General features: G+C 39.5%; 1 protein-coding gene across 4 annotated transcripts in view; it reads right to left on the reverse strand.

Annotated features, from left to right (window-relative positions):
- Positions 1–26,077, reverse strand: part of LOC101735802 (nuclear factor of activated T-cells 5) — a 122,511-nt gene that overhangs the window by 93,617 nt on the left and 2,817 nt on the right. The window lies entirely within an intron of this gene.

Below are 26,077 nucleotides of genomic sequence, written 5' to 3' on the forward strand. Positions count from 1 at the left end.
GCGTTCTCGAGGAAAACAGGAAAAGAACGAATGAATGAATCGGTTCTCCTTTTGAAAAGCTTCGATGGTTTATTGGCAACCGGGCGTCCGTTATTTCCGCAGATACAGTAAGATTTCATCAAATCCCATTCTCAATTTACGTATTGCAAATACGAGTGAACGAGCTCACGCCCCGACTGGTGTTAAGTGGTTAATAGAACCCACGGACATCAGTGTGAATACCCTATTCGACTTGAGACACGAGGACTTTGTCAATTGTAGTATAACGGCTCTCCCAAAAATTTTAAACGGGACGTAAGTCTTCTTCCTTCGTGGCAGAAATAGGCATGCTATCTCTCCACCACGGAAGTCATCAATGAGCGTGTGTTAAGCACGTATTTCACTTGAAAAAAAAAACGCATTTGCAAGCAGGAATTGAACAAGAACAGTCGCATCTTTCAATACGATATACGAACACACCGGGCGTCTTATTTTTTAGACCACGACGACTTTAGCATCGAGTAGAGGCGTGGCTATGTACCTTTAGCATTGCTAACGCTTGCCTGCAAGCAACAGCGAGCACTCACCACCAGGTCAACCGTATGCCTGTGTACAAATACCAAAAAAATTCAGAAAAACCACCACAGCACCACAATTTGCGGTCCGGTTTGAGCGGTAGCTGTTATTCTAGTGGACTCTTAAAGTGTCGACAGGCCTTAGGTGATCAGTGGCCCCCGCCCACAGCAGACCCGCTGAAATACCATGTCAAATATGCAAAATACTCATCGAATATATATTAATTTACAAATATGTATATGGTAGAAAAAATATGAAACATTAAATACAAAAAAATGCAATTGGCGGTCTTATCCTTAAGAGCCATCTCTTCCAGATAATCATCAGGTGGACAAAAATCATTAAGAAACAAATTACACGCGGCGTACCAATAGATTGAGCGAGATAGATGACACGCATTTCCATTACTTCTTACGTCTTTGTAAAACAGTACCTATCCATAAATATTTTTCCTCGTCGCCATTTCACAGAAGAAAGTCGTTGAGATGTGTTAACGAATGGATGGGCCGCGTTCATTTTTTTCCATTTTTAATATTCATAAAGTGCGTTAACCGCATTTTTCGAGGTTACATTGAACTAGTAACGTTACAATCGACCTTTTCATCGCGTTATCTCGTGGGCTTAAAACGTTAGAGTCGATTCGTTTTTTTAGCGTGGCGACCCTTTTGTTCCAAGTTCATATGCCCTGTCCATTAACTTGTGTTTGCCTGTCACTGTCATCTAACAATGTGTACCAATCGTTTCTGAATATCTACTACGTCACACGGACAGACAAGACAATATATTAAAAGCGTATTTTTTCATTCAGTATCGAGGGGGAGGCTATCTGGTTATGCGACATTTTTGCAATTTTACAGGAGAGCCATTAAAAGTTTAAAATTTGGAAAAATTTCATAATAAAAAAAAACTTCTTTAGCTATTCGATTAAGGTAAACTTAATTGAAGTTCAATTAAAAATATCGAATTGTTGATATCTATACATCTATACATATAAATAAAATTGGAGTGTCTGTTTGTAATATTGAAATAAACCCTTTTTTTACTGCATGCATATGAATATATATACGGTACATACACCAAAGTAACATTTTTTACAATTTTTGTCTGTCTGTCAGTTTGTTCCAGCTAATCTCTGAAACGGCTGGACCGATTTTGACGGGACTTTCACTGATAGGTAGCTGATGATATAAGGAGTAACTTAGGCTACTTCTTCTTACTTTTTTTAGACTAGCTTCGCCCCGCGGCGTCACCCGCTGTTACTGTCGTACCGCGCGCAACATGGCGGGACTCGCATATTAATAATATAATTTAATGTTTCCGAAGCGAAGCGAGGGCGGGCCGCTAGCACCAAATAAAACGGACCTTTATTACAAAGATAAATATCGCGTATTAAGTGAAATCTCGCTTAAGCCAAATAACCTTTCACTCGACGTATATATACACTCTCATGGCAAATTGAACTGTTTGTTTTTTCAAATAACTTATCTATATATTAATACGTGAAGCAAAAACTTTGTATCCCTTTTTACGAAAATTGCGCGGACGGAGGAGTATGAAATTTTCCACACTTATAGAGATATAGAGAAGAAGTGCACAATGCTAATATTTTTTTAAAATAATGCATAAAATATACATTAAATCAATAAAGAAAACATTACACACACTACATACCATGTATTTGACGCACACACGCATGCATACTATTTATTGTCAAACTGTTGTTCTTGACGTCTGTTGTTAAATTGAGAATAGATTAAATATTGTTTGTCTTTATTAATATTTTGTTATAGTGTAGCCTTGGCGAAATTTGTGATTATAGAAGTATAAAATACAATCATAATAGTGTACAAACTTACAATTCCAATTAATTATAGTCGAATTTCGACTACTGCGGGACCTCTAGTATTATTAAATTGGATGTGTTTAAACTGCTGCGTTTAATCCATATGAACGTACTACCCTGCCAAGCTAAAGTTTACATATTTTTTTTATCAAATTATCCTATTACCCTGTCATGTCAGTGCGTTGTTTTTTTTAAATAACTAGATTACTTGAAAAAAGTACTAAGGAATTTGGCAGAATTGAGAAAATTACCAATCTTCTCCGCCGTTTTCAAATACTTGACAAATACGTTTTGTGAGTGAAATAGCATATCCATAGTATCTAGAACTTACTTGATGTTTAAGTTGGCTCGACTTGTTTCTATACATATGTACGTACGATTATATAGATAGAGTATTTCACATTAACTGCAGTTGTCTCTTTCGTGTGCAATAGGTTTGAAAGAGAAGGCAAACCTATTTCTCAGATCTCTCGGTAATCAAGTTTTTCCTTGAAATTTGTACCAATAATATAAAACAAAAATCAGGCCTACTAGAATGAGTGTTAAAACAAACGACAAGCAGTAAGTATTTAAGGCAATAAACAATGAATTTGATTATAATCCGTTAACAAGTCAGTTATGATAATAATGATAACTCACGGAGTATATAAACGTAGTAATATGAACACAGCTGTACTAGAACGAATTTAGTATTTACGTCAATGCATATTTGCATCATAATTACTATCGCGTTCTAGCTCATACAACCGGTCGGAATGCAGTTGTGCAAATGAAAAAAACTTTTTTCAATATGGCAACGCTAGAAACGTTTTTTTTAAATTATCTGTGGCCGCTTTTAATTAAAATATTATATGAATTAAATAAAAAACATATTAGAAGTTCAATTTACTTGAATTCTCTGAACATGGGATGAGTTTTAAACAATTTTTGTTTATATCAAAACTCCCTTATGGGCACATTCTGCGTGTAAATTCAATACTTAATATCATAACTTGAAACTTGATGGTTAAAAAAAATTACGATTCCTTTACTGTTGTAAATTCAGCGGAACACTGCCCTTGTTAGGACTGGTGTTAGAAAAGTGTCCAGGCTGAACCCCGTGAGCTCACCTACACGTCAAGGAGAAGCTGAAATAGCCTCTCAAGGCTATCAGCATAGGTAGGGAAACAAAAGAACGTAAATTATTTGGATTTTGTAACGAAACAATATAAATATATTCCGTTTTAGAAAACTCAAAGATCAGATACAGATATAATTCATAAGGATTATAATTCATTTTAGTATTAATTGTGATTTGCATCGATGAAGAGAATTAAGAGCGCAATTCACAAGGTCAAGGCTTATTAGAGCGCAGTATACGCGCTTTTCGCACGACAATGCCAAAACAACATCCGTCTCTTTTCGACTCGTTTACATAGTGTTTACCTAAACGAGATAGCTGTACAACTCAAGAGCACGAGACGTTTAGTAGCGTCCGTCCGCATTCCGGCGCTGAAAATAAATCATTAACGAAATTAGACTTTGTCTAGGTGATACATCACGGCGACAAGAAACAATTGAATTAACTTGCAATTACTTAATGTGTACATTATATAGTACTATGTTAATAATTAATTAATGACTCTCTAAAATAATTACGGTCTGGCGATGTAATGTTCTCTAAAATAACACCAATCCATCTATTCTTGTACTCATAAAAGCGGCTGGGAATTCATGGGATAGTTGGTAGCAGCGTTCTACGTACAGCATACTGGCATTGCCAACCGACATTTACTATTGTGAAGCTGTACGATTTGTATTTGTAAGTTTGAAGGGTAGTACAAATTTTTAAGAAATTCAACTAAAACTTCGACTTCACATTTCAAAGCGGGTATTTGGGCATTGGTAAGTTTTTGGATTCAGTAAAGCCGAATTTACATTACGAAATTAGTGGCGTGAAATTAATTTCGTGACATTAGTTTTACTAACAGTTTCACGTGTAATTTAATACTTTCGTAATGCATGCATTAGTTTCATGCATGGAAATTAGTTTCGTGCCCTGCGCGATTTTTTGGTGAAATTAATGTCATGCAACTAATTTCATAGTGTAAACGCGACGTGAAACTAATGTCGCGAAAGGGCCTGCGCTGTGCGGACGTGTGTATTGTTAGTTCGGACGCGCTTCAAACGTTGAAAATGGCAAACCAACGATGGAGTACAGATAAAAATATAGATCTTATTAATGAATATCAGCGAAAACGGTGTCTCTGGGACCCGAAACACCTACAGTAAAAAAGCAAAATTATATTCACTCATTCGATAATAGTTTTTATAACTCTCAGGATCTTCATCTGCTAATTCAGAGACTAACTTCATTGCACCTAAATGCCTTCTTGTTGACCATCCTCGAATCTACCAACCTTTTTTTCTTGATAGTCTTTTTTTTAAGTTTATAGGTATATAAACATTTCTTTAGCTACATTGAATATAGCATATAGCATAGAATTTAGCTTTGATGGTGATGGCGCCATGGTTACTGCGATACTGTGGATTTCGCGACACTAATTTTTTGACGAAATTACTTTCGCATATATCGAAACTACTTTCGTGAAACTGAGCTCAACATGCATGACACTAATTTCGTAATGTAAACTCGGCATAAGTCGTCGTGGCCTAAAGGATAAGCCGTCCGGTGCATTCGTATCTAGCGATGCGACTGTGTCGGTGTTCGAATCCCGCAGGTAAATAGCAATTTTTTTAATGAAATATCTACGTACTTAGTAAATGTTCACTACTGGTGGTGGTGGTGGTGGTGGTGGTACTGGTGGTTAGGACGTCTTGTGAGTTCGCATGGGTAGGTACCACCACCACCTTGCCTATTTCTGCCGTGAAGCAGTAATTCGTTTCGTTTTGAAGGGAGGTAGCTCTTGTAAAACTGAGACCTTTTAGAAATCACATCTTAGGTGGCGGCATTTACGTTGTACATGTCTATGGGCTCTAGTAACCACTTAACATCAGGTGGGCCGTGAGTACGTCCACCACCCACAACGCTAAAAAAAACCGCAATTGGATGTCGTAAGCTCAACAACGGCCAATAACATAATAATTGACAGTTCGAAATGGCGCGGCGTCAGTTGTCAAAAATCGTTAACGTCTCCCAGTAGTGTGTCCGCACGCATAGTTGTGACGATCGCCGTGTCGTTAGCCGCGATCTGAGATCCTGAATGGACATTTCAATCTAGTTTTTATTTATAGTGGTTGGGCATGTTTTTATTGATACTCCTGAATGAGTAGGTGTCTGTGCGCAACAAGTTATTTTAGTATCTTTTTGTTTTTTCTATATTCATTATTGATACAATATATTATTATATAAAGAAAAAAACAAAAACAATTTGCTATTTTAGTCAACATGTTATCCGTTTTATCTGCGCAGAGTTCATGCGTACGTTCGATGGTAAGGATAACTTTTACAACACAACTGAGACTGATCTCATGCCTCGAAAATGAACCTTCACTTTCTGATGTCTATGGACTGTTTTTGTCTTACCATTCTTGTCAGAGCGGTCGTGACCGTCATTCAGTATCACTGCTGTGGGCAGATGTTATGCGCTGCACGAGTAATCGGAACTTCTCCCGGTCTGTCTGGTATGGGCCTGGTACACTCAACCGCCAACTGTCGACTTGAATTGGTCGATCCATCGCATGGGCAACCTTCCACGCGGTCTGGTGTCTTGTAATTTGCCCTGAATGATAAGGTGCTCTATGGAGTAATTTCCTCGCCGAGAGATAAGCCGTTATGAAAGTCGTCTATGGACTACGGTTAACATATACAACAAGCAGGTAGCACGTGAGCTCGTTCACGTTCATACGTAAAAAAACATTGCCGAAAAGTGCCGGGGGTCACCATCGACCAGAACTAGGAAACAAGTATTACGTAATGGGGCGACTTGAGGCCAGAAAGGAAGGGAAGTCGAACAAGAACGCATGGTTACTTAACAACAATAGGATAGCGGTACCGGCTCACAGTCCGCCCTGTCAATAGTAAACGCAAGTTGATGATCGCAGTACGCTGATAAGACTCAGACAAGGCTTGAATATCCTGTGAATCCCTTACTGCATTTAACGAGACCCACGAGAAGAGATGGCTTGGTGCTAATCTAGACCGACACCAGACAGCCATTACACTTCGAAAGCTCTACCCGGACTCTTGCGTTGAAATAAGATTCCAATCGACAGGTTAACAACAAGGTAATTACATAACAACAGCCTTGTACGAGTTGTGGAATTAACAACACAAAAGCTGGAAGGACGCGGACGAACTGTTACCGGTTATCGATGTGGCCAACTTATGAACTACTTTGTAACGATTCGATGTTGTAATTGTGTTATTATAACAGTATTTCTCTTTGAGCTTTTTTTAGCGTAGATGGTTGGGCAAGCTCACAGCCCACCTGGTACTAAATGGTTACCGGACCCATAGACATCTACAACGTAAATGCCCGCCGCCCACCTTGAGATACCTATGAGTTCTAAGATCTCACCTATAGTTACAACGGTTGCCCCACTCTTCAAACCGAAAGGAATTACTGTTTCACGGCTGCAATAGGCAGGGTGGTGGTGGTACGTACCCGTGCGGATTCACAAGAGGTCCCACCACCAGTAAAACTTATATGGAACATGTATGAATTAGTCTAAAAAAATTGCACTGATATTCTCCTTAATGATTTAAGACTACAAAACAACACCTTTTCATCAATCAATGTATAACTATGAATTGAAAGGAATTTGTTCACTGTTGCGCCACGGTCACCAGAAAAGCATATCGACGCGGTGGTAAGGGTACTTCCTAATCCACAAAAGCACGCTACAGCTTCCGATTGAATAATGAAATTAATATAGTTTGCCATCATTTTAATGCTTCGATCAACAATAGTGTTGATCGAAGGTTGCAAACAATAGATACGTATTATGATCAATGACGAATGCCTCAAATTGAGAAGCCTGCCTTTTTTTGGGTCCAGGTACTTTCGATACTATGAAAATCTTGTCAATCAAAACTATTTTAGCATGGATTTTAGTCTGGGCATCAACTTCAACTTATTACGAATGATATCGGCTATTTCCTTTTTATTTACAGAGCTCCTATATTAATGTGAGTCGATACTATCATGTGACGTGTTATCTTCCTTCAAGATCTTAGTATATTACTCAAATGGCCACCCCATTAGCATAGTAGCATGGTGTAGTTGTATCAATATGGGGTGACTTCTATCGCTCTTATCATTAGGTGCATCAGAATAGATCAGCAAAAAACAACATTCTATCAGTCCAATAGCAAAAAGGTTGCCTGATAAGTTATTCCTATTCGGAGAGTGTAAATTTAATTAAATTATTAACACTAACAGCAATACCAATCTTCACAAATAAAACTAAAACTGATCGTTAATTAGTTAAAAATGGGGACCATACAGACAACATTCAATTTAAATATTAATTACCAGCATAAAATTTACGCATATAATTGAATTATCAAACTAATAGGTGGTCGTCAATGTTTAATGCTAATTGTGAACAGAAAAATAGATAAATGAAACGTAATATTTTAAAAACATCACGTACCTTTTTATAATGGATATCCCAAAATCAATATGAGACTGTATACGAACGTGATAAAATCAAGAAACTGGACCGTTTCAAAGATAAGGTACAAGATGCTTGTTAGCACATCCGTGATAACGTACAGATCGCACTATTTAACTAAAATTTAGTTATTGGCACTACATAACGATTCAGCGAAGTATTTTAGCACCGAAACTTTTGAAGTACCTGTTGGCTTCGGGAGGCTGAAGTGATCTCGTCATATAACAATCGGTATTTACATGTTAATTTGTTTCGTACATTACCCGGTGCTGTTAAACAATAAATTGTAGCTTCGTATTATATATGTATCTATATATTAATACGTGAAGCAAAAACTATGTATCCCTTTTTACGAAAATTGCGCGGACGGAGGAGTATGAAATTTTCCACACTTATAGAGAATATAGAGAAGAAGTGCACAATGCTAATATTTTTTTTAAATAATGCATAAAAGATACATTAAGTCAATAAAGAAAACATTACACACACTACTACCATGTATTTGACGCACACACGCATGCATACTATTTATTGTCAAACTGTTGTTCTTGACGTCTGTTGTCAAATTGAGAATAGATTAAATATTGTTTGTCTTTGTTAATATTTTTTATAGTGTAGTCTTGGCGAAATTAGTGATTATAGAAGTATTAAATAAAATCATAATAGTGTACAAACTTACAATTCCAATTAATTATAGTCGAATTTCGACTACTGCGGGACCTCTAGTATATTTTAACTACAACAAAAACTCATTATAATGTTTAAGGAAAAAAGAAATGTTACGAGCTGCGGTTACCTAATTTCTACGAACAGAACCTTTCATAATTAATATCGTAATCCTGTATTTTATTATTTTATTTGTGTATTACAACAGACGTGTAGGCAGACGAGTATACGGCCCACCTGATGGTAAGCGGTTCAAGGACGTCAGCAATGCCAGGGGCAGTGACAAGCCGCTGCCTACCATTAGACACAAGTACTTTCCGCAAGCCTCGTTTGAAGGACACCTCGGGAAACACCGTGGAGGGGAGTTCATTCCAAAGCTGAATGGTACGTGGCAGAAAAGGTCTTTGGAAACGCCTTTTCGATGAAGGCAGCGGTTCCAGATAATATGGATGAACTCTGCTCTGATGGCGGGAGGTGTGACGATAAAAAGGAAATGAGGGAATCATCTCGAATAATTCCTCAGATACAGATACAATTATAACACAGATGAGTGGGCGAAATCATAGCCCATCTGGTATCAAGTGGTTACTGAAGCCCAAGTAATAGCCCAACTAGTTATATACGTATTTGTATCGCAAAATTGTTACCGAAATGCGAGAACTGAACATCGGCCCGATGTCATCGCTTGATACGAATAGTCTTACCAAGACAACTTCAAACTTAAGTTCTTAATAAAATAATTATTATTTAGGTAAAGCTACTTATAAATAAAAAATCTGCGTTAGCTCACCGCCAGTTGGCAGTGTTCCCAGGAGGATGGCAGCATTTCCACGCTGGATAGCAATGCTAATTCTTTGTGCAAAATACGTACCGGCCTTCTGGTCTCCCGAGGCCTCCAATAGTTTTTTTTTAAGGTCCTTAAAAAAGCTTTTAGCAGATGGGCCCCAGGGGCCCAAAGTTTCTACCCCAAACGGAACAAAAATGAAATCTTTAGAGAGATTTTCATATTTCCGCCGTTTGAGGCCTTCAGCCGTTGAAGCAGCGCTGCCAGTGTTAGAATTAGTCCTAGGAAGATGTGTCGGTGCCATGGTATCTACACAAGTCGCATCCCAAACGAGCGGTCGACCCATCTTCCAGGGAATAATCGACATACCGTCTGGTCTCTTACCATCGCCTCGCACCAAACCATTCGGTTCTAGAATGGCTGGCACGCCGGCGCTGACAAGGGCCCGACGGATGATGTCATTTATGCTGGCGTAGCGGGATATTCTGCCAGCGTTTTTCACGCATGAGAGCCCGTGGTAACCAAAGCGGTCGACAATGTTGCCACACTGGCAGTGATGCTGAACACAGCAAGGTGCCCCCAGGCGAAGACAGGTTGCTAAACGAAAGCTATTGTCGGACATTAGAGTGCCGGTATGAAGTGATGGATGGGCTTGCAACCATAGCCCCGATTCCAATTCTGCAACTGCGAGGAGGCGAGCACGCTCTGTTGAATCTCTACATGAGTCAAGAAGATTTTTACGTATTAATTCACAGAGCGGCTCATCCCACAATCGCTGAGAAGTCGGGACCGTGGGCAGATCAGTATTAGGGCAGGCTAGTAACCACTCATTTCTTGCTTCAGTCATATAAGTGATTTTTGGAAAAAATTAAATTTCAACACTCGCTGAATTTAAATTTAAGAAAGTATCTGCACACTAAGCATTACACTCTTATTACCTGTTTAACTTATATAAAGTTCTCTGCGCAAAAGGTGCTGGAAAAGGAAAAGTTTTTCGGGGATTTTTTTTTTTTCGTATTTATCTGGTGCCCCTTGCTATGTCCTTGAAGATTGCACAACATGGGCGTTTTGGACTTTCTCTGGGTCGGTATATGATCATTGGCAGTGCTGTGCTTCCTTTTAAATTACTAAAAACTAGAAACTATGGGGCACCAGAACTACGACACAAGTCATCACTTTCGGGAATTAACCTATACTGTAGTGTGCTTAGTGCGAGTTTTTTGACTACTGAATCGTGTAAAAGTTCACTCATATTTGTAGAGAGTTGAAACAGCGATCCTGGCGGAAAACGTAGTGGAGTTGTTCTAACTCCATACAAATTTGAGTTAACTTTTACGTGATCGAGAAGTTAAAAAACACGCACTAAGCACACAGGATGTAAAAAAACGCGTTGTAGATCGCTAGTAAAAACAAACATTAAATCATGGAAACGTAACACCGATTACGAAATTCTCGCACGTTTAATAAATATTTCTACATGCATATTGACAAGTTCTTATCATGCATATTTCGTGCGAATATTTTATGCGAAAAAACAAAACATTCCAACGTAATTACTTATCGACCCATTTCTTCGGTCAACGACACTCCATTCATGAGTCGGACCTAAATTGACTATCTTATCTGTGGCTTCCCTGCACGGTTTAATTACCTCCCCCATGACGTTGCTTCTTTGAACCTCAAATCGATTTTATAAAAGAGCAAGCAAGCACTTAATTAAATCTCACATCTTACATTCATATAATATTTACAAAGTGAGGGTAATTTCGTTTTGAAGCGAGTCATCGTCGTTTTACTTTTGACGCTTAATAAGCTGAAAAAAACTTAATTAAATTCTCCAGTGGAGCAAGAGAGATACCGTGTGTACCCACAATTTCATATTTACATAATATTCGTTATTTTTTTTAAGTAGATACGTTCTTTTTTATTATTATACATTATTGATATATGCGTTCTTTCATGTTTCATGTTAGATAGCAAAACTTGTTATCGTTGTGGTTTTCATTTTGTTCGGAGGTTTCAATTTCAAATAAACTGTGACACTTTTTCCCTTAAAATAACAATGTTGAATAAACAATAAACAACGAACAACTGTTACAACGTATACATAAGCAAAGACAAAATAGTTAAGTTTCATTTTTCCCTCTGTTTGTGAATGGATTTTCTTTTTCTTATTTGGTTGGTCACTTTTGACGAGTCTTTTTTCTATTTAGCAAAAAACAATTTTGAAATATGTAGTAGTTTGAAATCTTCTATCTATATCTCTATGTATAAAATATAATTGCTGTTCGTTAGTCTCGCTAAAACTCGAGAACGGCTGGACCGATTTGGCTAGGTTTGGTCTTGAATTATTCGTGGAAGTCCAGGGAAGGTTTAAAAGGTGAGAAAATATAAAAAAACTCGGAATTATATTAAAACCAAACAATTTTGTTTTTCCTTTGATGTGTCCCCTTGATGTGTCTTTTATTTATCGATCGAGACACTACGAAGTCTGCCGGGTCAGCTAATATCCAATAAATTTATAGTGCATTAATACTTTTTTGTTAGTTACATTAGAACTAGTCGAAACCAACCCGCTTTGCTGACCGTTCTTTGATCCGATTGCTGCCAACCTCACAATATCACCTGCTAGGGCATTCTGAAGGTTTCCAAAAAACTTCATCGGAACCTTTTCAGAAATCGAATATTTATATACACTAGATTTCCCGCAGTAGTCGAAATTCGACTATAATTAATTGAAATTGTAAGTTTGTACACTATTATGATTGTATTTTATACTTCTATAATAACAAATTTCGCCAAGACTACACTATAAAAAATATTAACAAAGACAAACAATATTTAATCTATTCTCAATTTGACAACAGACGTCAAGAACAAAAGTTTGACAATAAATAGTAGGCATGGGCCGCAGAAATCGTGGCAGACCCAAACTCCGATGGTTGGATGGCGTGGAGCGCGACCTCAAAAATATCGGCGTCAAGAACTGGAAGGAGAAAGCCTTGAACAGAGCAGTCTGGAGAGACATACTGGACCAGGCTAAGGCCCACCCTGGGCTGTAAGGCCTAAGATGATGATGATGATGATGCGTGTGTGCATCAAATACATGGTATGTAGTGAGTGTAATGTTTTCTTTATTGATTTAAGGTATCTTTTATGCATTATTTAAAAAAAAAAAATTAGCCTTGTGCACTTCTTCTCTATATTCTCTATAAGCGTGGAAAATTTCATACTCCTCCGTCCGCGAAATTTTCGTAAAAAGAGATACAAAGATTTTGCTTCACGTATTATTATATAGATAGCTACTGGTAGGATTATTAACATATGAGATCGGCTAGTCCGCGAAATCAATTTTAAAATGATGTTAACGTATCAATAAATAAATTTTATGTCACACTTATCCTCTACATCGATTTGGCAATAGTTATTTTATTCAGATTTTCTTGGACGAGAGTATTAGTGGTGTTTATCGTAAATTAATATATGCAGAATTTGCCACTCTGTATTTTTCTGTATTGATTTTTATTACAATAGGTTCATCCTTAAATTGACATCCGATTCTATTGGACAATCGTCATTTACGAACCCGTGTCTCTTCTATGTTCTATATCGTTCCCTCGCTGCTGAGGATCGCGACCACATGTGACGTTCTTCCACTGTGTTCGATCATGCGTGGCATGGACCACATGGTACCGACTACCACCAAGTCCTTTTCTCTTACTAGATCTTACGAACCCGTGTAGTATAACATTTTTTGTGTTAAAAATCCTAAATGTTAAAAACGTACCTCTCTGAAAGTAAAGCGACTAATGGGACATGTTCACTTGAACAAATCACCTAAAATGGCAATTGTCTGATTGCATTTGCGGTTCAAATGTTTGAATATAAACAAAAGTATGTTACCGAACTCGAATCCGTGTCAATGACCAAAATCACCAGGGCTGAGTAATAGTGCAGGTTCCTCAGTCATACGGCCGTCGCGTGCGCTCATCAGCCTCTCGTAAACATACCGCGTGCACCCGCTCTCTTGACCCGGCTGATAGCGCCACGTCGATAACATCCTGATATCGGGTCGCTCGACTTACAGCCAACCGTTTTTGCGTTCGCGTCAAGCTATAATACATCTTAGTAAAACAATGACTATTCGTTTTTAGTCGGCTGTTGTGTCTGACGGGGGAATTAAATGACGCCTCCTTTCGGAAGCGAGGCACTGCAATTGTTACCGTAAAATTTGTTTCAGTAAAAAAAGGTTTTTTACTGGTGATAGGACCTCTTGTGAGTCCGCGCGGGTAGGTACCACCCTGCCTATTTCTGCCGTGAAGCAGTAATGTGTTTCGGTTTGAAGGGCGGGGTAGCCTTGTAACTATACTGAGACTTTAGAACTTATATCTCAAGGTGGGTGGCGCATTTACGTTGTAGATGTCTATGGGCTCCAGAAACCCTTAACACCAGGTGGGCTGTGAGCTCGTCCAACCACCTAAGCAATAGAAAAAAAAATTCGACATTTATAAAGGCGGGTCCCGAAATTCCGACTAGTTGGATGAATGATTAAATTTAATGCTTGTTTAATAATTTTAAGATTGGGTATCTCTATTTACAATAAAATAGTTAAATAATAATTTTAAAATTGTTTATTGTCGTATTCATTTTTTTTCTTCCTACCTATGCTGATAGCCATGACAGCTATTTCAGCTTCTCCTTGACGTGTAGGTGAGCTCACGGGGCTCAAACCGGAGTGTTGCTAACACTGGCCCTAGCAAGAGCAGTGCTTCGCAGAATCTACTACCGGATCGGAAACGTGACCCTCTGAGAAGATCAGGCGAGAAGCTCAGTGTGCTGTGTCTGTGGGTTAATTTACTCGCCGAGCCCTTTCGTCGCCAGCGACCGGTTCGACGAGGATGGTGACCGGTGCTTGTGGTACCTATAAGCACCATTAATGGATCGGAAGGATCCGTAATAACGTGTTTAGAACGATGTCGACTGTTTACCATTCGGTCCACAGGATCGGGTATGTCTAATTCATAATGAGTTATCAAAGCTTTAAGAGCCCGTTATAAAAGTAATGCCAAAATTGTGTGTTACTCATAATAAACATGAATAAGTAAAAGAATTAAAAATACTTTTATGCTTTAGGTAATCACGCGTTGATTATTTTCATTTTAAAATACTCTACTTATCTAACGCCTCGGATCCTGTTATCATCAAGACGTCGTCTGACGGTCTGTGAAGTTGTTACAAAGAGATCAAACAGTAAGGCCACGATAAGGTCTTATATTTTTGAATGTCTAGAATAAGAATATCAACGAACGCAGCGTACCTATATTATTTGTTTGTTCTCGAAGTTTCCGTCCGGAACGGAAAGCTTGACCGAGAATCGTTTCTGGAACTCGAAAGTGGCGGTCCTTTGATGTCATTGTAACAATAATATTGATTGAAAATAAACCCATAAAATTATTATATATAATATATTATTATTATTATTATAATAATTTATTTCGTAAGTATTCATTACGTTATCGCGTTTTATAATTAAACTGTTTGTTTGTTCGTTGGCTGGCTTGCATCGGTGCAAAGTTCTTTAATTCGGAGAAGGTCTTCGAATTATATTTGGTTAACGACGAGTAACGTGCATCAAGAGACCCCAGACCTGTTTTTATTTCCCGTTTAAAAGTAATTTAGTAGAATAGTTACGGTTGGCTGGCTACCAGCAGTTTGGTGATAATGTATGGCAATGGTTGCGATAGAGAGGATAGGAAAGTTTTGTTAGTTAAAAAAAATAAAAATAAAAACATTTCTAGCTCTCCCCAACAATGCGTCAACTAAACATGAAAGGCAAATTTCGTATTCCCCTGTTAATTATTTAAAAAAAAAAACAGCATAGCAGCATTACAGCATAAAATATTTATTTTGCTTTAGTGTCATTATTCAGAGATTGATTCTATTCTAAGGAAGATGTGAAGAATGCAACCCACACACAGTCTCTCAACTAGCTCGTTTGACAGCTTAGGCTATGTATTTATTATGAAGGAATATTTTCCTGTGCAGTTGAAATTGCGATTTCCTAAGTGCAGATTCGCTTTATAATATTCCCTGTTTATCATTTCGTGGTTTTTCGAAAATACGTAATCATTTTTACTATTCATAAATGTTTTTGCATGCTTGCTCTTAACTTTGTTGCGCAATTAGATATTTATTGAACTGTGTAAATATTATGCAGTATTAATACATTGTTGCATGTTTTGTGCGGTCGATATCTCGGATGCACACGCATCTACACATTGCAATACATTCGTTGAGTATATTGTAATTTTACTGAACTATAGAAGCCGTGAAGAGTGCGTGGCCTAAAGCATTTTTTTTATTTTTTTTTATTGCCCTTGTAGGCAGACGAGCATACGGCCCACCTGATGGTGAGTGGTTACCGGCGCCCATGGACTTCAGCAATGCCAGGAGCAGAGCTAAGCCGCTGCCTACCGTTAAACTACTGTTAACCTTTTTTTTTTCGGGCCGGGGGCCGAACCTCCTACGAGGTCCGGTATGTGAGACTCAACGATCTGCATGGTGTTGGGAGCAGACCACGGGCCCAAGGAATTTTAGGGCCCTACCCACTAAGCGACTCCCCTGCACTCTTACACCCGACGTCCGATCTCCGTCCGGGGTCACTATTAACCTTTTTTTTTTTTTTTTTTTTTCGGGCCGGGGGCCGAACCTCCTACGAGGTCCCCGCGCCTAGGGGGCGCGCGGGGTATGTGAGACTCAACGATCTGCAGGTGTTGAGAGCAGATCGCGGGCCCAAGGATTTTAGGGCCCACCCACTAAACGACTCCCCTGCACTCTTACACCCGACGTCCGATCTCCGTCCGGGGTCAGAACCCGTTCAGAGTAGGGGGGTTCCCGCGGTCAACACTACAACCAGACACGCGGCGCCACCCCGAGGACGCCAGACCGACGGGTCGTCGAGGCGATAGTCGACGACCAACGACGTCGGTCTCCGCGGTACGGCGGCCCTACCAGGCCGCCCGGGCGGTGCCGCTGGTGTTCCGGGATACCCCGCTGGGCCAGAACCAGCCTGCCGGGTCGGAACGCGATACACCGCCGACCGGGTTGCTCTTCAACAGTATGTTCGGCGACGACAGCGACGACGAAAATGCGGACCGCATCGCAGTCCGCAGCCGCCGACGCGCCGTCCCGTCCTCCTGGTGCCAGCGCGCTAGAGTGACGGTAGCGTGCGGCGCAGCCTCAACCCCCTTAGGTCGCCCCGTGACCATCACCGGGAGGAGACTGCCTCCTCATAGGGGCTGGAGCTGGACAAACGCCCTCCTCCGAACCCCGGCTCGACGGCGGCGGCACGGCGCCGAGAGGGAAGAAGAGCTCTCCCTCTCCCGTTCCGCCGCCTCCTTCTGCGAGATGGTGGACTCGCAGAAGTCGAGCATCGCCTGCCAGGACTCGTCGCTGCCGAGCATCGTAGCCACGACGGTCGGAAGCGACAAGTCCGGTCCTATTTTTGCAACGAGGACGCGGCGCTGCTCCGCGAAAGCGGTGCAGTACGCGAGCGTGTGCTCCGCCGTGTCCTCGTTGCAGCCACTGCAGTGGTGGCACTTCGGCGTCGGCTCCCTCCGGGCGACGAGGTGCAGGTAGCGACCGAAACAGCCGTGTCCCGTGAGCACCTGCGTCGCTCGGAAGGTGAGACGTCCTCGGTCGCGATTCACCCAGTCCGAGAGGACCGGGCGGATCGCCTCGACAGTCCGTCGCCCGTAGGTGGGGTCCGCCAGGCGGCGAGACCACGCCTCGAGCACGGCACGCCGAGATTGAAGTTTCCGCGCTCGAACTTCCGCCGCGCCGGGACGCGGCTCCCCCCTGGAGCGGAGATCGCATCGCCACGCGTAATCCGCAGCGAGCGCCTCCGCTTCTAGGTCCCAGGGAGGTCACTATTAACCTAACCTAACCTAACGTTGTCCGTCGCACATTGGCAAAGGTAATGTCAGAGGCCTACTGTTGAAGACTTTTCTCAAATCTCGTTTGAAGAAGGTTATGTCAGAGCACTCGGGAAGCACGTAAGTTGTATTTTTTCAAGTTTGCCTTTACTCCAAAATCACTTTTTACCTCAACCAATACGTAATTGGCGTTCACGACTTCCTGAGTAGAGTATTAGGCCACGCGTGAAAACCTTGAGCTCTTAAAAACTAGCAAGGACGAGAGAGCCGTCAGCACTTTTTATGTCTATATTTCGTTCTAATAATGTTCGTAGCGCTTCACCTAAATCAATTAATTTTCATTTTTCAGGTTGTTTAATGCTAAAATAGACAAAATAGTGGCCCTGAGTATTGCGTGGGTTCGATTCCCACATATCGGGCAAACATTCCAGTGATGAATAGGTGTTTGTTTGCTCTTCATCTGGGTGCTTATTATCTATATATGTATATATTTAAACTATATAAACGTATATAAATATGTATGTTTGTCCCTGGTATTCATAACACGGGCAATTCTAATTTGGGATCGGATGACCGTGCGTGATTAGTTCTTTTTTTTTTCTTTTTTTTATTGCTTAGATGTTTGGACGAGCTCACAGCCCACCTGGTGTTAAGTGGTTACTGGAGCCCATAGACATCTACAACGTAAATGCGCCACACACCTTGAGATATAGTTCTAACGTCTCAGTATAGTCACAACGGCTGCTCCACCCTTCAAACCGAAACGCATTACTGCTTCACGGCAGAAATAGGCGGGGCGGTGGTACCTACCCGTGCGGACTCACAAGAGGTCCTACCACCAGTAAAAAAAGTTCGCAATTATTTATTTATTTCAAAGGCATTTGAAATCGAATCGCGAGTGAATTTCTATACGGTTTTACAATTTATAATGTAACATTCGAATAGATCATTTCGTCATGTCTTTGTCATTGACAATGATCGAATATCATTCGAAGAAACTGAACACAATGCGAACTGCGCATAGTAACATCATGTTGCGATTAACATCTCGGATGTAGCAGTAGCTATAGTATGAAAGAAACCCAGCAAAAACCTGAATCGCGCTAACAACATTTACTTTCCTTACACAAATTAGGATTATCGGTATGTTGAACTGCCACTTGAGAGAAGCAATGAGTTTCTCGCTGGACCTTCTCAATGGGTCGCGTTTACGACACGGTTGTAAATTCTGCGAAGCACTGCTCTTGCTAGGGCTAGTGTTAGCAACACTCCGGTTTGAGCCCCATGAGCTCACTTACACGTCAAGGAGAAAGTGAAATAACCTCTCAAGGCTATCAGCATAGGTAGGAAAAAAAAAAATGGTTGACTTTGCGGATAAAAATCGATAGGTTAAAGTCCCGTGAGCTCACCTACTCGCGAATCTAGCTTGAGGTTACTAGAATACGTAGGAATAAAAAATACCGAACAATAAGACCCGCTCAGTCGAAGATCGTTACATTGTTGTTCCCTATGAACTGGATTTCCTCTGGAGCTTTCACGCTGCAAGTCGCAACATCAGCGCGTCATTAATTCCCATTTAAGCAAACAACGACTAATAAAGAAGCCTATTTTGATATGGAATTTCCTACAAACGAGGTCAGCGGCCGAATAGGTGTGTCAGTAGCAAATAAGTAAGTGGCTTCCGAGGTCTAATATACGAGATGCGGGGCGTAGCCAAGCCAATATGTCGTGGATCGATCCTGGAAAAGATGTCTTTTTTTTTTAATAATTCCACTAAAATCCCACTTGTGGTGTCACAATCTGAGGAATTATTTCTAATGCGCTCATCCACAATCCGTTTTCAGAGATCTTTTATCTCCACACACTATGCGGCTCTGAAATGAACGTCCTTCTTAAACAAGGTTTGAAGAAAGTCTTAATTGATAGGCAGCGCCTCAGCGGTGCCCCTAGCGTTGCTGATGTCCATGAGCCTATGCAACCACTCCCATCACGGGGCCATACGCTCATCTACTACGTAAGGCATTAAAAAAAGACTTCCTTAACAACCTTCCCAATGAAAGAGTTATGATATACAATAAATAAAATCAGCAAGATTCTGTCTATAACGGTATCAGCTTAGCCTGATGGTGCGGCTGTGTAGAATAGCAAAGCATTATATCAGCATACTGCGATTACCAATGGGCGTTTACTAGTGGTATGGCGTATTGTAAGATATCAAGTGTATGTATACTACCTATTTTCGTCGCGAACCTGTCACGTAAGCTCACCGTCACCCACCCACGCAATTACATATATATTTTAAAAGCCTGTGGCTCTGGCGTCGTCATGATTATCTTCCATCAGTTGAGTAGATGTGGGTTTGTCTTCATAGAATGGTAAATAAAATAAATCTATAATTAAAAGAAAAGTATTATAAATAAAATTTCTAAAATACGTAAATTTTTCATATATGTACCTACATATTAAGATTCTACAGTGCATTAGATAGCTCTTAAGTTTTCGTAAATCGTAGAAAAGATTCTCAAATTCAGTCACAATAAAAAGATTACATTTAAGTACCTTTCTTTTTGTTCGCGCTATTTTAAGCTTTAAATCAACACTTAATTCTAGCGTATCAATATTACTGTGTTTAAAAATAACCGAGGTCGGAATATTGATAAACTTTGACGAAATAATACCTAACATCACAGTCTTGCTTTGTATACGAAAGAAATAATGTAGTTTTCGTAGAGATAATTACTATCTTCTTTTTTCTTTAATTAACTTTTTTTTAATACAGTTAATAGTGAATTTAATTCTGAAGATTATTAGCGCTCCGATTTGAGACGGTCCGTTAAATTGACGGTGTTATGTTTGGAAAACGTCTGGTGCGTCACGTGGCGGTGTGCTAAAATTGGGCCCCTGTTCACATTTTTTCCTACACTATATGTTTTTCTACACCACGGCTATCCAAAGTAATGTAATTATTGAAATTCGCCAAGCGAACTTCAAATGTTTCTAAACATTGAAAGTTATTGTCATTCTAAAGGAAGCTTACCGTACATCCGCTTGATAGTAACGGGTTACCGAGAGCATTTATTTATTTATTTATTACACTCCATGTAAAGGTAAATAAGTAAAATAAATAAAAACTAATACTAAAAATAAATACTAAAATTAAATAACGTTTTATGGAATTGATGATGTATTATTATTACTCTCACCAAGGCCGGCCACCTGAAGTTCTGCACAGTTGAGATAACGATTACCCCAGCTACAAACTCTTCGTCTGCTTATATAGTAACTGTACATATGTATATTATTTTCAACTAGACGTGCTCAGTGATTTCAAAAGCATTGAACTTGTGTGCTTTTGCAAATGTGTCGCGGAGGCCGGTAAGGGGCTGTAGTACCATGTTCCTCTACTATTCCGGTAAAAACAAACAGCGGAGATTAGACCACAGCCGGTACCTTAATCCTGAGAAAAAAGTGGTTGCGGCTCTTTTGAAAGGAGAGCTCGAGGGGAATTTCTGCCCGCTTGAAACTTACAAGCTTGACCGGTCGCATCAATTGGAGAGGTCTATGTTCAGCAGTAGACAGTGAACAGGCTGAGATGATGTTGAAACGTACAAACACTACTGGATCACCCTTTCAGCTAGTCGACATCCTAAGGCACTGGAATCACTGGGAATTATTTTGGAATTCAGAATGACTATGACTTTTCGACTTCATATAAATTCAGTCCGTGGTCACATCGCGTTCATCCTCAACATCCCTGTTGTTCCTTGCAGGGTTCGTAAGCTGAGGGAACTATTCTTTCTTAATAAAGTAATACTTTAAAAATTATGCATACGTCCAATCCGGACTTATGCGAGTGCGATGTTCGTTCACGCAGCCCGCATCTTCATATACTTCATCCAAACTCTACAATCCCGCTTCGTGATACCGGTGGACTACGGTACAACGGGTATTATTAGTGCTTTCAAGATAATATTGAATCCATATAAAAATCCATATAAGCATATAAAGACAGCGTCGGAATGCTTTTTCATAATAAGACATGGTAAACTTATCTTAGTTGACCGCAAAACCCCCGGCCAACCGTCAACGGTACAGACGCGTTGTGACCATCATAAAACACAAAATATTTGACAAATGCCTGAACCTCGCTAGCAACATTTCCAAGATAAGTTTGCATATATACAAGTTCCGAACAACAATATTTGGACCGTCGGTCTGCCGAGCAATTTCATCCGCTCGGTGGAAGATCTTTCTATGTCGTTAACATCCAAATGTCCTTTTACTGATCCTTCACTCACACGGTACTCGTTGAATATCTCAGCGATTCCGATTCGATTCTCGATTTCGCCCACTCGTCCTAAAAGCTGAAATGGTATCTGGGCCAACAGCAATAACTCCATTCAAAATAAGAGCAAATTTTCTTTCTGATGTTCATTTTTATCCCCAAAAAGAGTATTGATTATATTAAAAAGTATAGTACTACAATTATAGTTTTTTCATATTGAATTATATAAAACAACCGTCAATGTTAAGGTATTTCCAGGATATCTTCTTCTGAATCCCATTTCTCGAAGTTCACCGGCTTACAATGAATGTTTTAATAAATTAGTCAATGTAGTATTTTATAAGTTTCAGTATGTCGCACGTGCGCTCTCTGATCTTGATTTTAGATCATTACACATGATAAATAACTAACGTAGTACCACATCAGCACACGCGTACATCGTTATACGTTAATTATAAAAACTATTATCAGATACAACCGCAAGTTCCAGAATATACCAAACTAATGAATAAAGCAATCGAAGCGGCGTCCAATAAGTTTGTACACATCTTAATAACTAGAGCCCTATCATGGTTTACGGTGTTACAAAATACGATATTATAGTTTATACCATTATATTTTATATTCTGGAAGTACTAAAACTTAGGATTTAAGTATTTCATCACATGCAACTTTGGATGTCAACTCTTTATAATTTTAATAACTAAAACTGATGTTACGTGTTTATATTTAAACTTACAGTGTGTGACATATAACAGTGACATAAACTGCAGAAATTAATTTCACTTGTAAAACACGCTCCCAGATGCACATGGTTAGCCCACTGAGTTTCTCGCGGGATTTTCTCAGTGGGTCGCGTTTCCGATCGGATTTGAAAAAAGTATATTAGAATTTTGGATTAAGCCACTTCCTTTTTAAAGATGCGATATATTTGACAAATACCTGCATCACGCTAACGACATTTTCAGGATAAGCTTGCTTACATATACAGTTCGGAACAACAAACATTTGGGCAATCGGTTAAAGAATTATTTCATCCACCCGGTAGAAAATTTTCTGTGTCGTTTCCTCTATAGACACTTTGTTATGGTACCGCAGTTCTAAGGAGTATTCCTGCAGCATACCATAAAAGGGTAGTAAGCGACAGGCGGCGGCTCCGCTATACCCCTGACATTGCAGATGTCCATCACACACACAATCCACTCTCACTCACAATCGGGTGGGCCATGTACAGCTTACTGTGCCTTATAAGGCAAATAAAAATAATGACTTTAACCACAATAACTATTGAGTTAATCTGTGACACGGTCGAAATTATTTTAATTTACCTTCGGTTGTGGTATAAACCAGTTTTTGGTTGGCTCGCGTTGCGGTATTAGCGCTACGGCATTTTTTAATTGATAATTCTAGTTTGTAATTAGTTTGTATTGAGTGGCATCGCGATCGTGGACGTCTTGATCAAATCAAAGATTGAAGAACTGTTATAACAAACCGGTAGGTTCAATGACATTTTATTCCCAGTATCCGTAAATGACTCTTCTGTCGCAGACGAACAAGCCATTAGCTAATTCCCACCTAAGTACTTACTTTTAATAGAACAGATTTGCAAGCCCTTTCATAAGGTTTCATATTTTTGAACGAAGCAACGAGGAAATCATGCTATCGGTTTGAATATGCTGTTTGCTTAAAAGAGCTAAGCCATGAGTATAGACACTACAATTTGAATGCCCCTATTGAAGTCCAAGTCTCCATTTTATGGCAATATAACTGTCTCAGCCTACAAAACACAGAACATTACTGCATCACTGCAAAAACAAGCAGTGCGGTGGTGGTAACAACGCATGTGGGCTCAGTGATAACCAGTAGCTACGCAAATTAAAATTTTTACAGATTTGGTTTTCTGACACGATTTTAGTAGTTCTTAGTAGTTATATAAGTATTTAATAAGAACAATTTGGTACTTGCCTGTGGGGTTTGAACACTGACAGACGTATCGGTTGACCTTATATCATTGGTACACCGAGAACCTCAATACCAGCGTAACTACTACTCTTTTTCCATTTAGGCCTATCATACGCCATCTCTGCACTTAAACCTTCTCTCGTATATCCTCTTTCACAGAGTCCATCCAAATCTTTGTAAGCCACTAAAAAGACTTCCACCCGTTTACAACAAAAAAAAGAAAAAAGAACCTATTTCTGTTCAAGTTGAAGAGAAAAAATGTCAACAAGAAAGAAAAAAAACCATAACTGCGCATATCAATGAATATGAAAAGGAATGCGTAGTCCAATCGCTGTTTACTTGCATCGGCACTTGAAACTTTAATTACACAATGATACTTGTAATAAGATAAGGAAGGGGCCAGCAAATGCTTCGTGATTCAAAATAATGTTTTTTCCAAAGAAAGCCGATTCCTTTCGTCACTTATTTTTACGGCAATGACAGTCATGGCGGCAAACGTACATGAGCAATAATAGTAAACATAGCTTAGGTCTTTTTCGAAGTTTCTCTGAAATATGTTATCACCACCACGGAAACTCGACAGCGGCTTTACTAGCGGCTTGGCTACGGTAGGCAGCGGCTTGGCTCTGCCCCTGGTATTGCTGATGTCCATGAGCGAGTGTAACCACTCGCCATCAGGTGGTTTTTCTATTGCTATTGGTGGACGAGCTCACAGCCCACCTGGTGTTAAGTGGTTACTGGCGCCCATAGACATCTACAACGTAAATGCGCCACCCACCTTGAGATATAAGTTCTAAGGTCTCAAGTATAGTTACAACGGCTGCCCTACCCTTTAAACCGAAACGCATTACTGCTTCACGGCAGAAATAGGCAGGGTGGCGGTACCCACCCGCGCGGACTCACAAGAGGTCCTACCACCAGTAAAATAATAAAAAAAAACTAGCGATTCTTGTTACTATTAATGGGCTCACTGACACAAATAGGTCCATGTCCAACAGTGGCCTTATGTGGTCTGATGATAATGACTATACATTCATTAACGGTCCGTTTTCATACCAACACTTCACTGAATGTGTGTAATTCAAACATCTAATCAAGACAGTATCAGTTGTTGGCTTCACCGTGCCTTGGCACATCGTTAATGTCTACAACGACGCTAGCCACTCACAATCAATCTTCATTAACAATAAGTAAGCGACTTTGAAGTAATGAAAAAAATATTTCTTTTGCGGAGTTAATTTTTCAGAAATTAGAAATTAACAACTGATGCTCATTCATATCGTAATTGAATAGTTTGAGTGTAAAATTTAAGATAAGATAAAAATCAACAATAAAGATTAGCTATTTAGGGAACTATCTGGCATTTTATACTATTTTAACATTACGAAGCCTTCAATAAAAATGTCTTTAGAGTCTATCACTTTCATGAATTTCAATTTCACGTTTCAAGAATATTGTAAGTTAAACTATAATAATTTAATAATAAAGTAATTTTGTTCTAAAATGTTTTTGAAGTAGTTTTTCAAGCAACTTAAATTAGGTCCTTACATAATATGAAATTAGCGTTTTGTCGTACTGACTACACTTTGATCTGAAATATCTCCGCTTTGGTTAAGAATTCCAAATTCAAATTTATAAATTCATTTAGCTGGTACATTTGAGTTTTGAAAACAGTCATTCATTTGTTTTATCCTCATTATTTTTTTCTTTGGCGCCACTTATTACCTACCGCACAATGGAAGACATGAAATATCTGTATATTTAGGAATACGAGGTCTACCTACCAAACTATTACGGCAGATATCTATTGTCGGCAACTGCAAACCATGAAGAAAGAACTAGCTGCTAAACAACAGACATGGATCAATCACTCCAGGCCACTGCTGCTTCACGAGAACGCAAGACCTCGCACTGCACAACAACCAGCCACTAAGTTAGATGAGCTACAATTGGAATGTCTGTGACATCCACTGTACTCCCTGGACCTTGCTCCAATAGCTTACCATTTTATCTGGAATTTGGACAACTTCTTACAAGAAAAAAAAGCGCTCGAAAGCGCCTTGAAAGATTCTCATTTTTGATTCTCGCCCCATGGTTTTTTAGTAAAGGAACCATTGAACTACCTATGAGATGGAAAAAGTGCATAGATAATAACGGTGCATACTTTGATTAATTAAATATATATTACAAAAAAAAATTACTTTATATTCCTCCTGTACAAAACGCCAATTTCGTATATAAGGACCTAATATTATATTATATTATTACATTATACTATTGCATCACCACCACAGCTACATCAACCACTTGCAAGTCTCTCAGACTGAACTAAAACTTACAAATTCTATACTCAATTTTAAAGCTCGCGATTTAGAAAATACAAATAAAAATGACAGATTATAATGACAAATTATTATCTATGTTGCTTC

The sequence above is a fragment of the Bombyx mori genome, chromosome 4 (assembly GCF_030269925.1).
Source record: "Bombyx mori chromosome 4, ASM3026992v2".
NCBI classification, from domain to species: domain Eukaryota; kingdom Metazoa; phylum Arthropoda; class Insecta; order Lepidoptera; family Bombycidae; genus Bombyx; species Bombyx mori.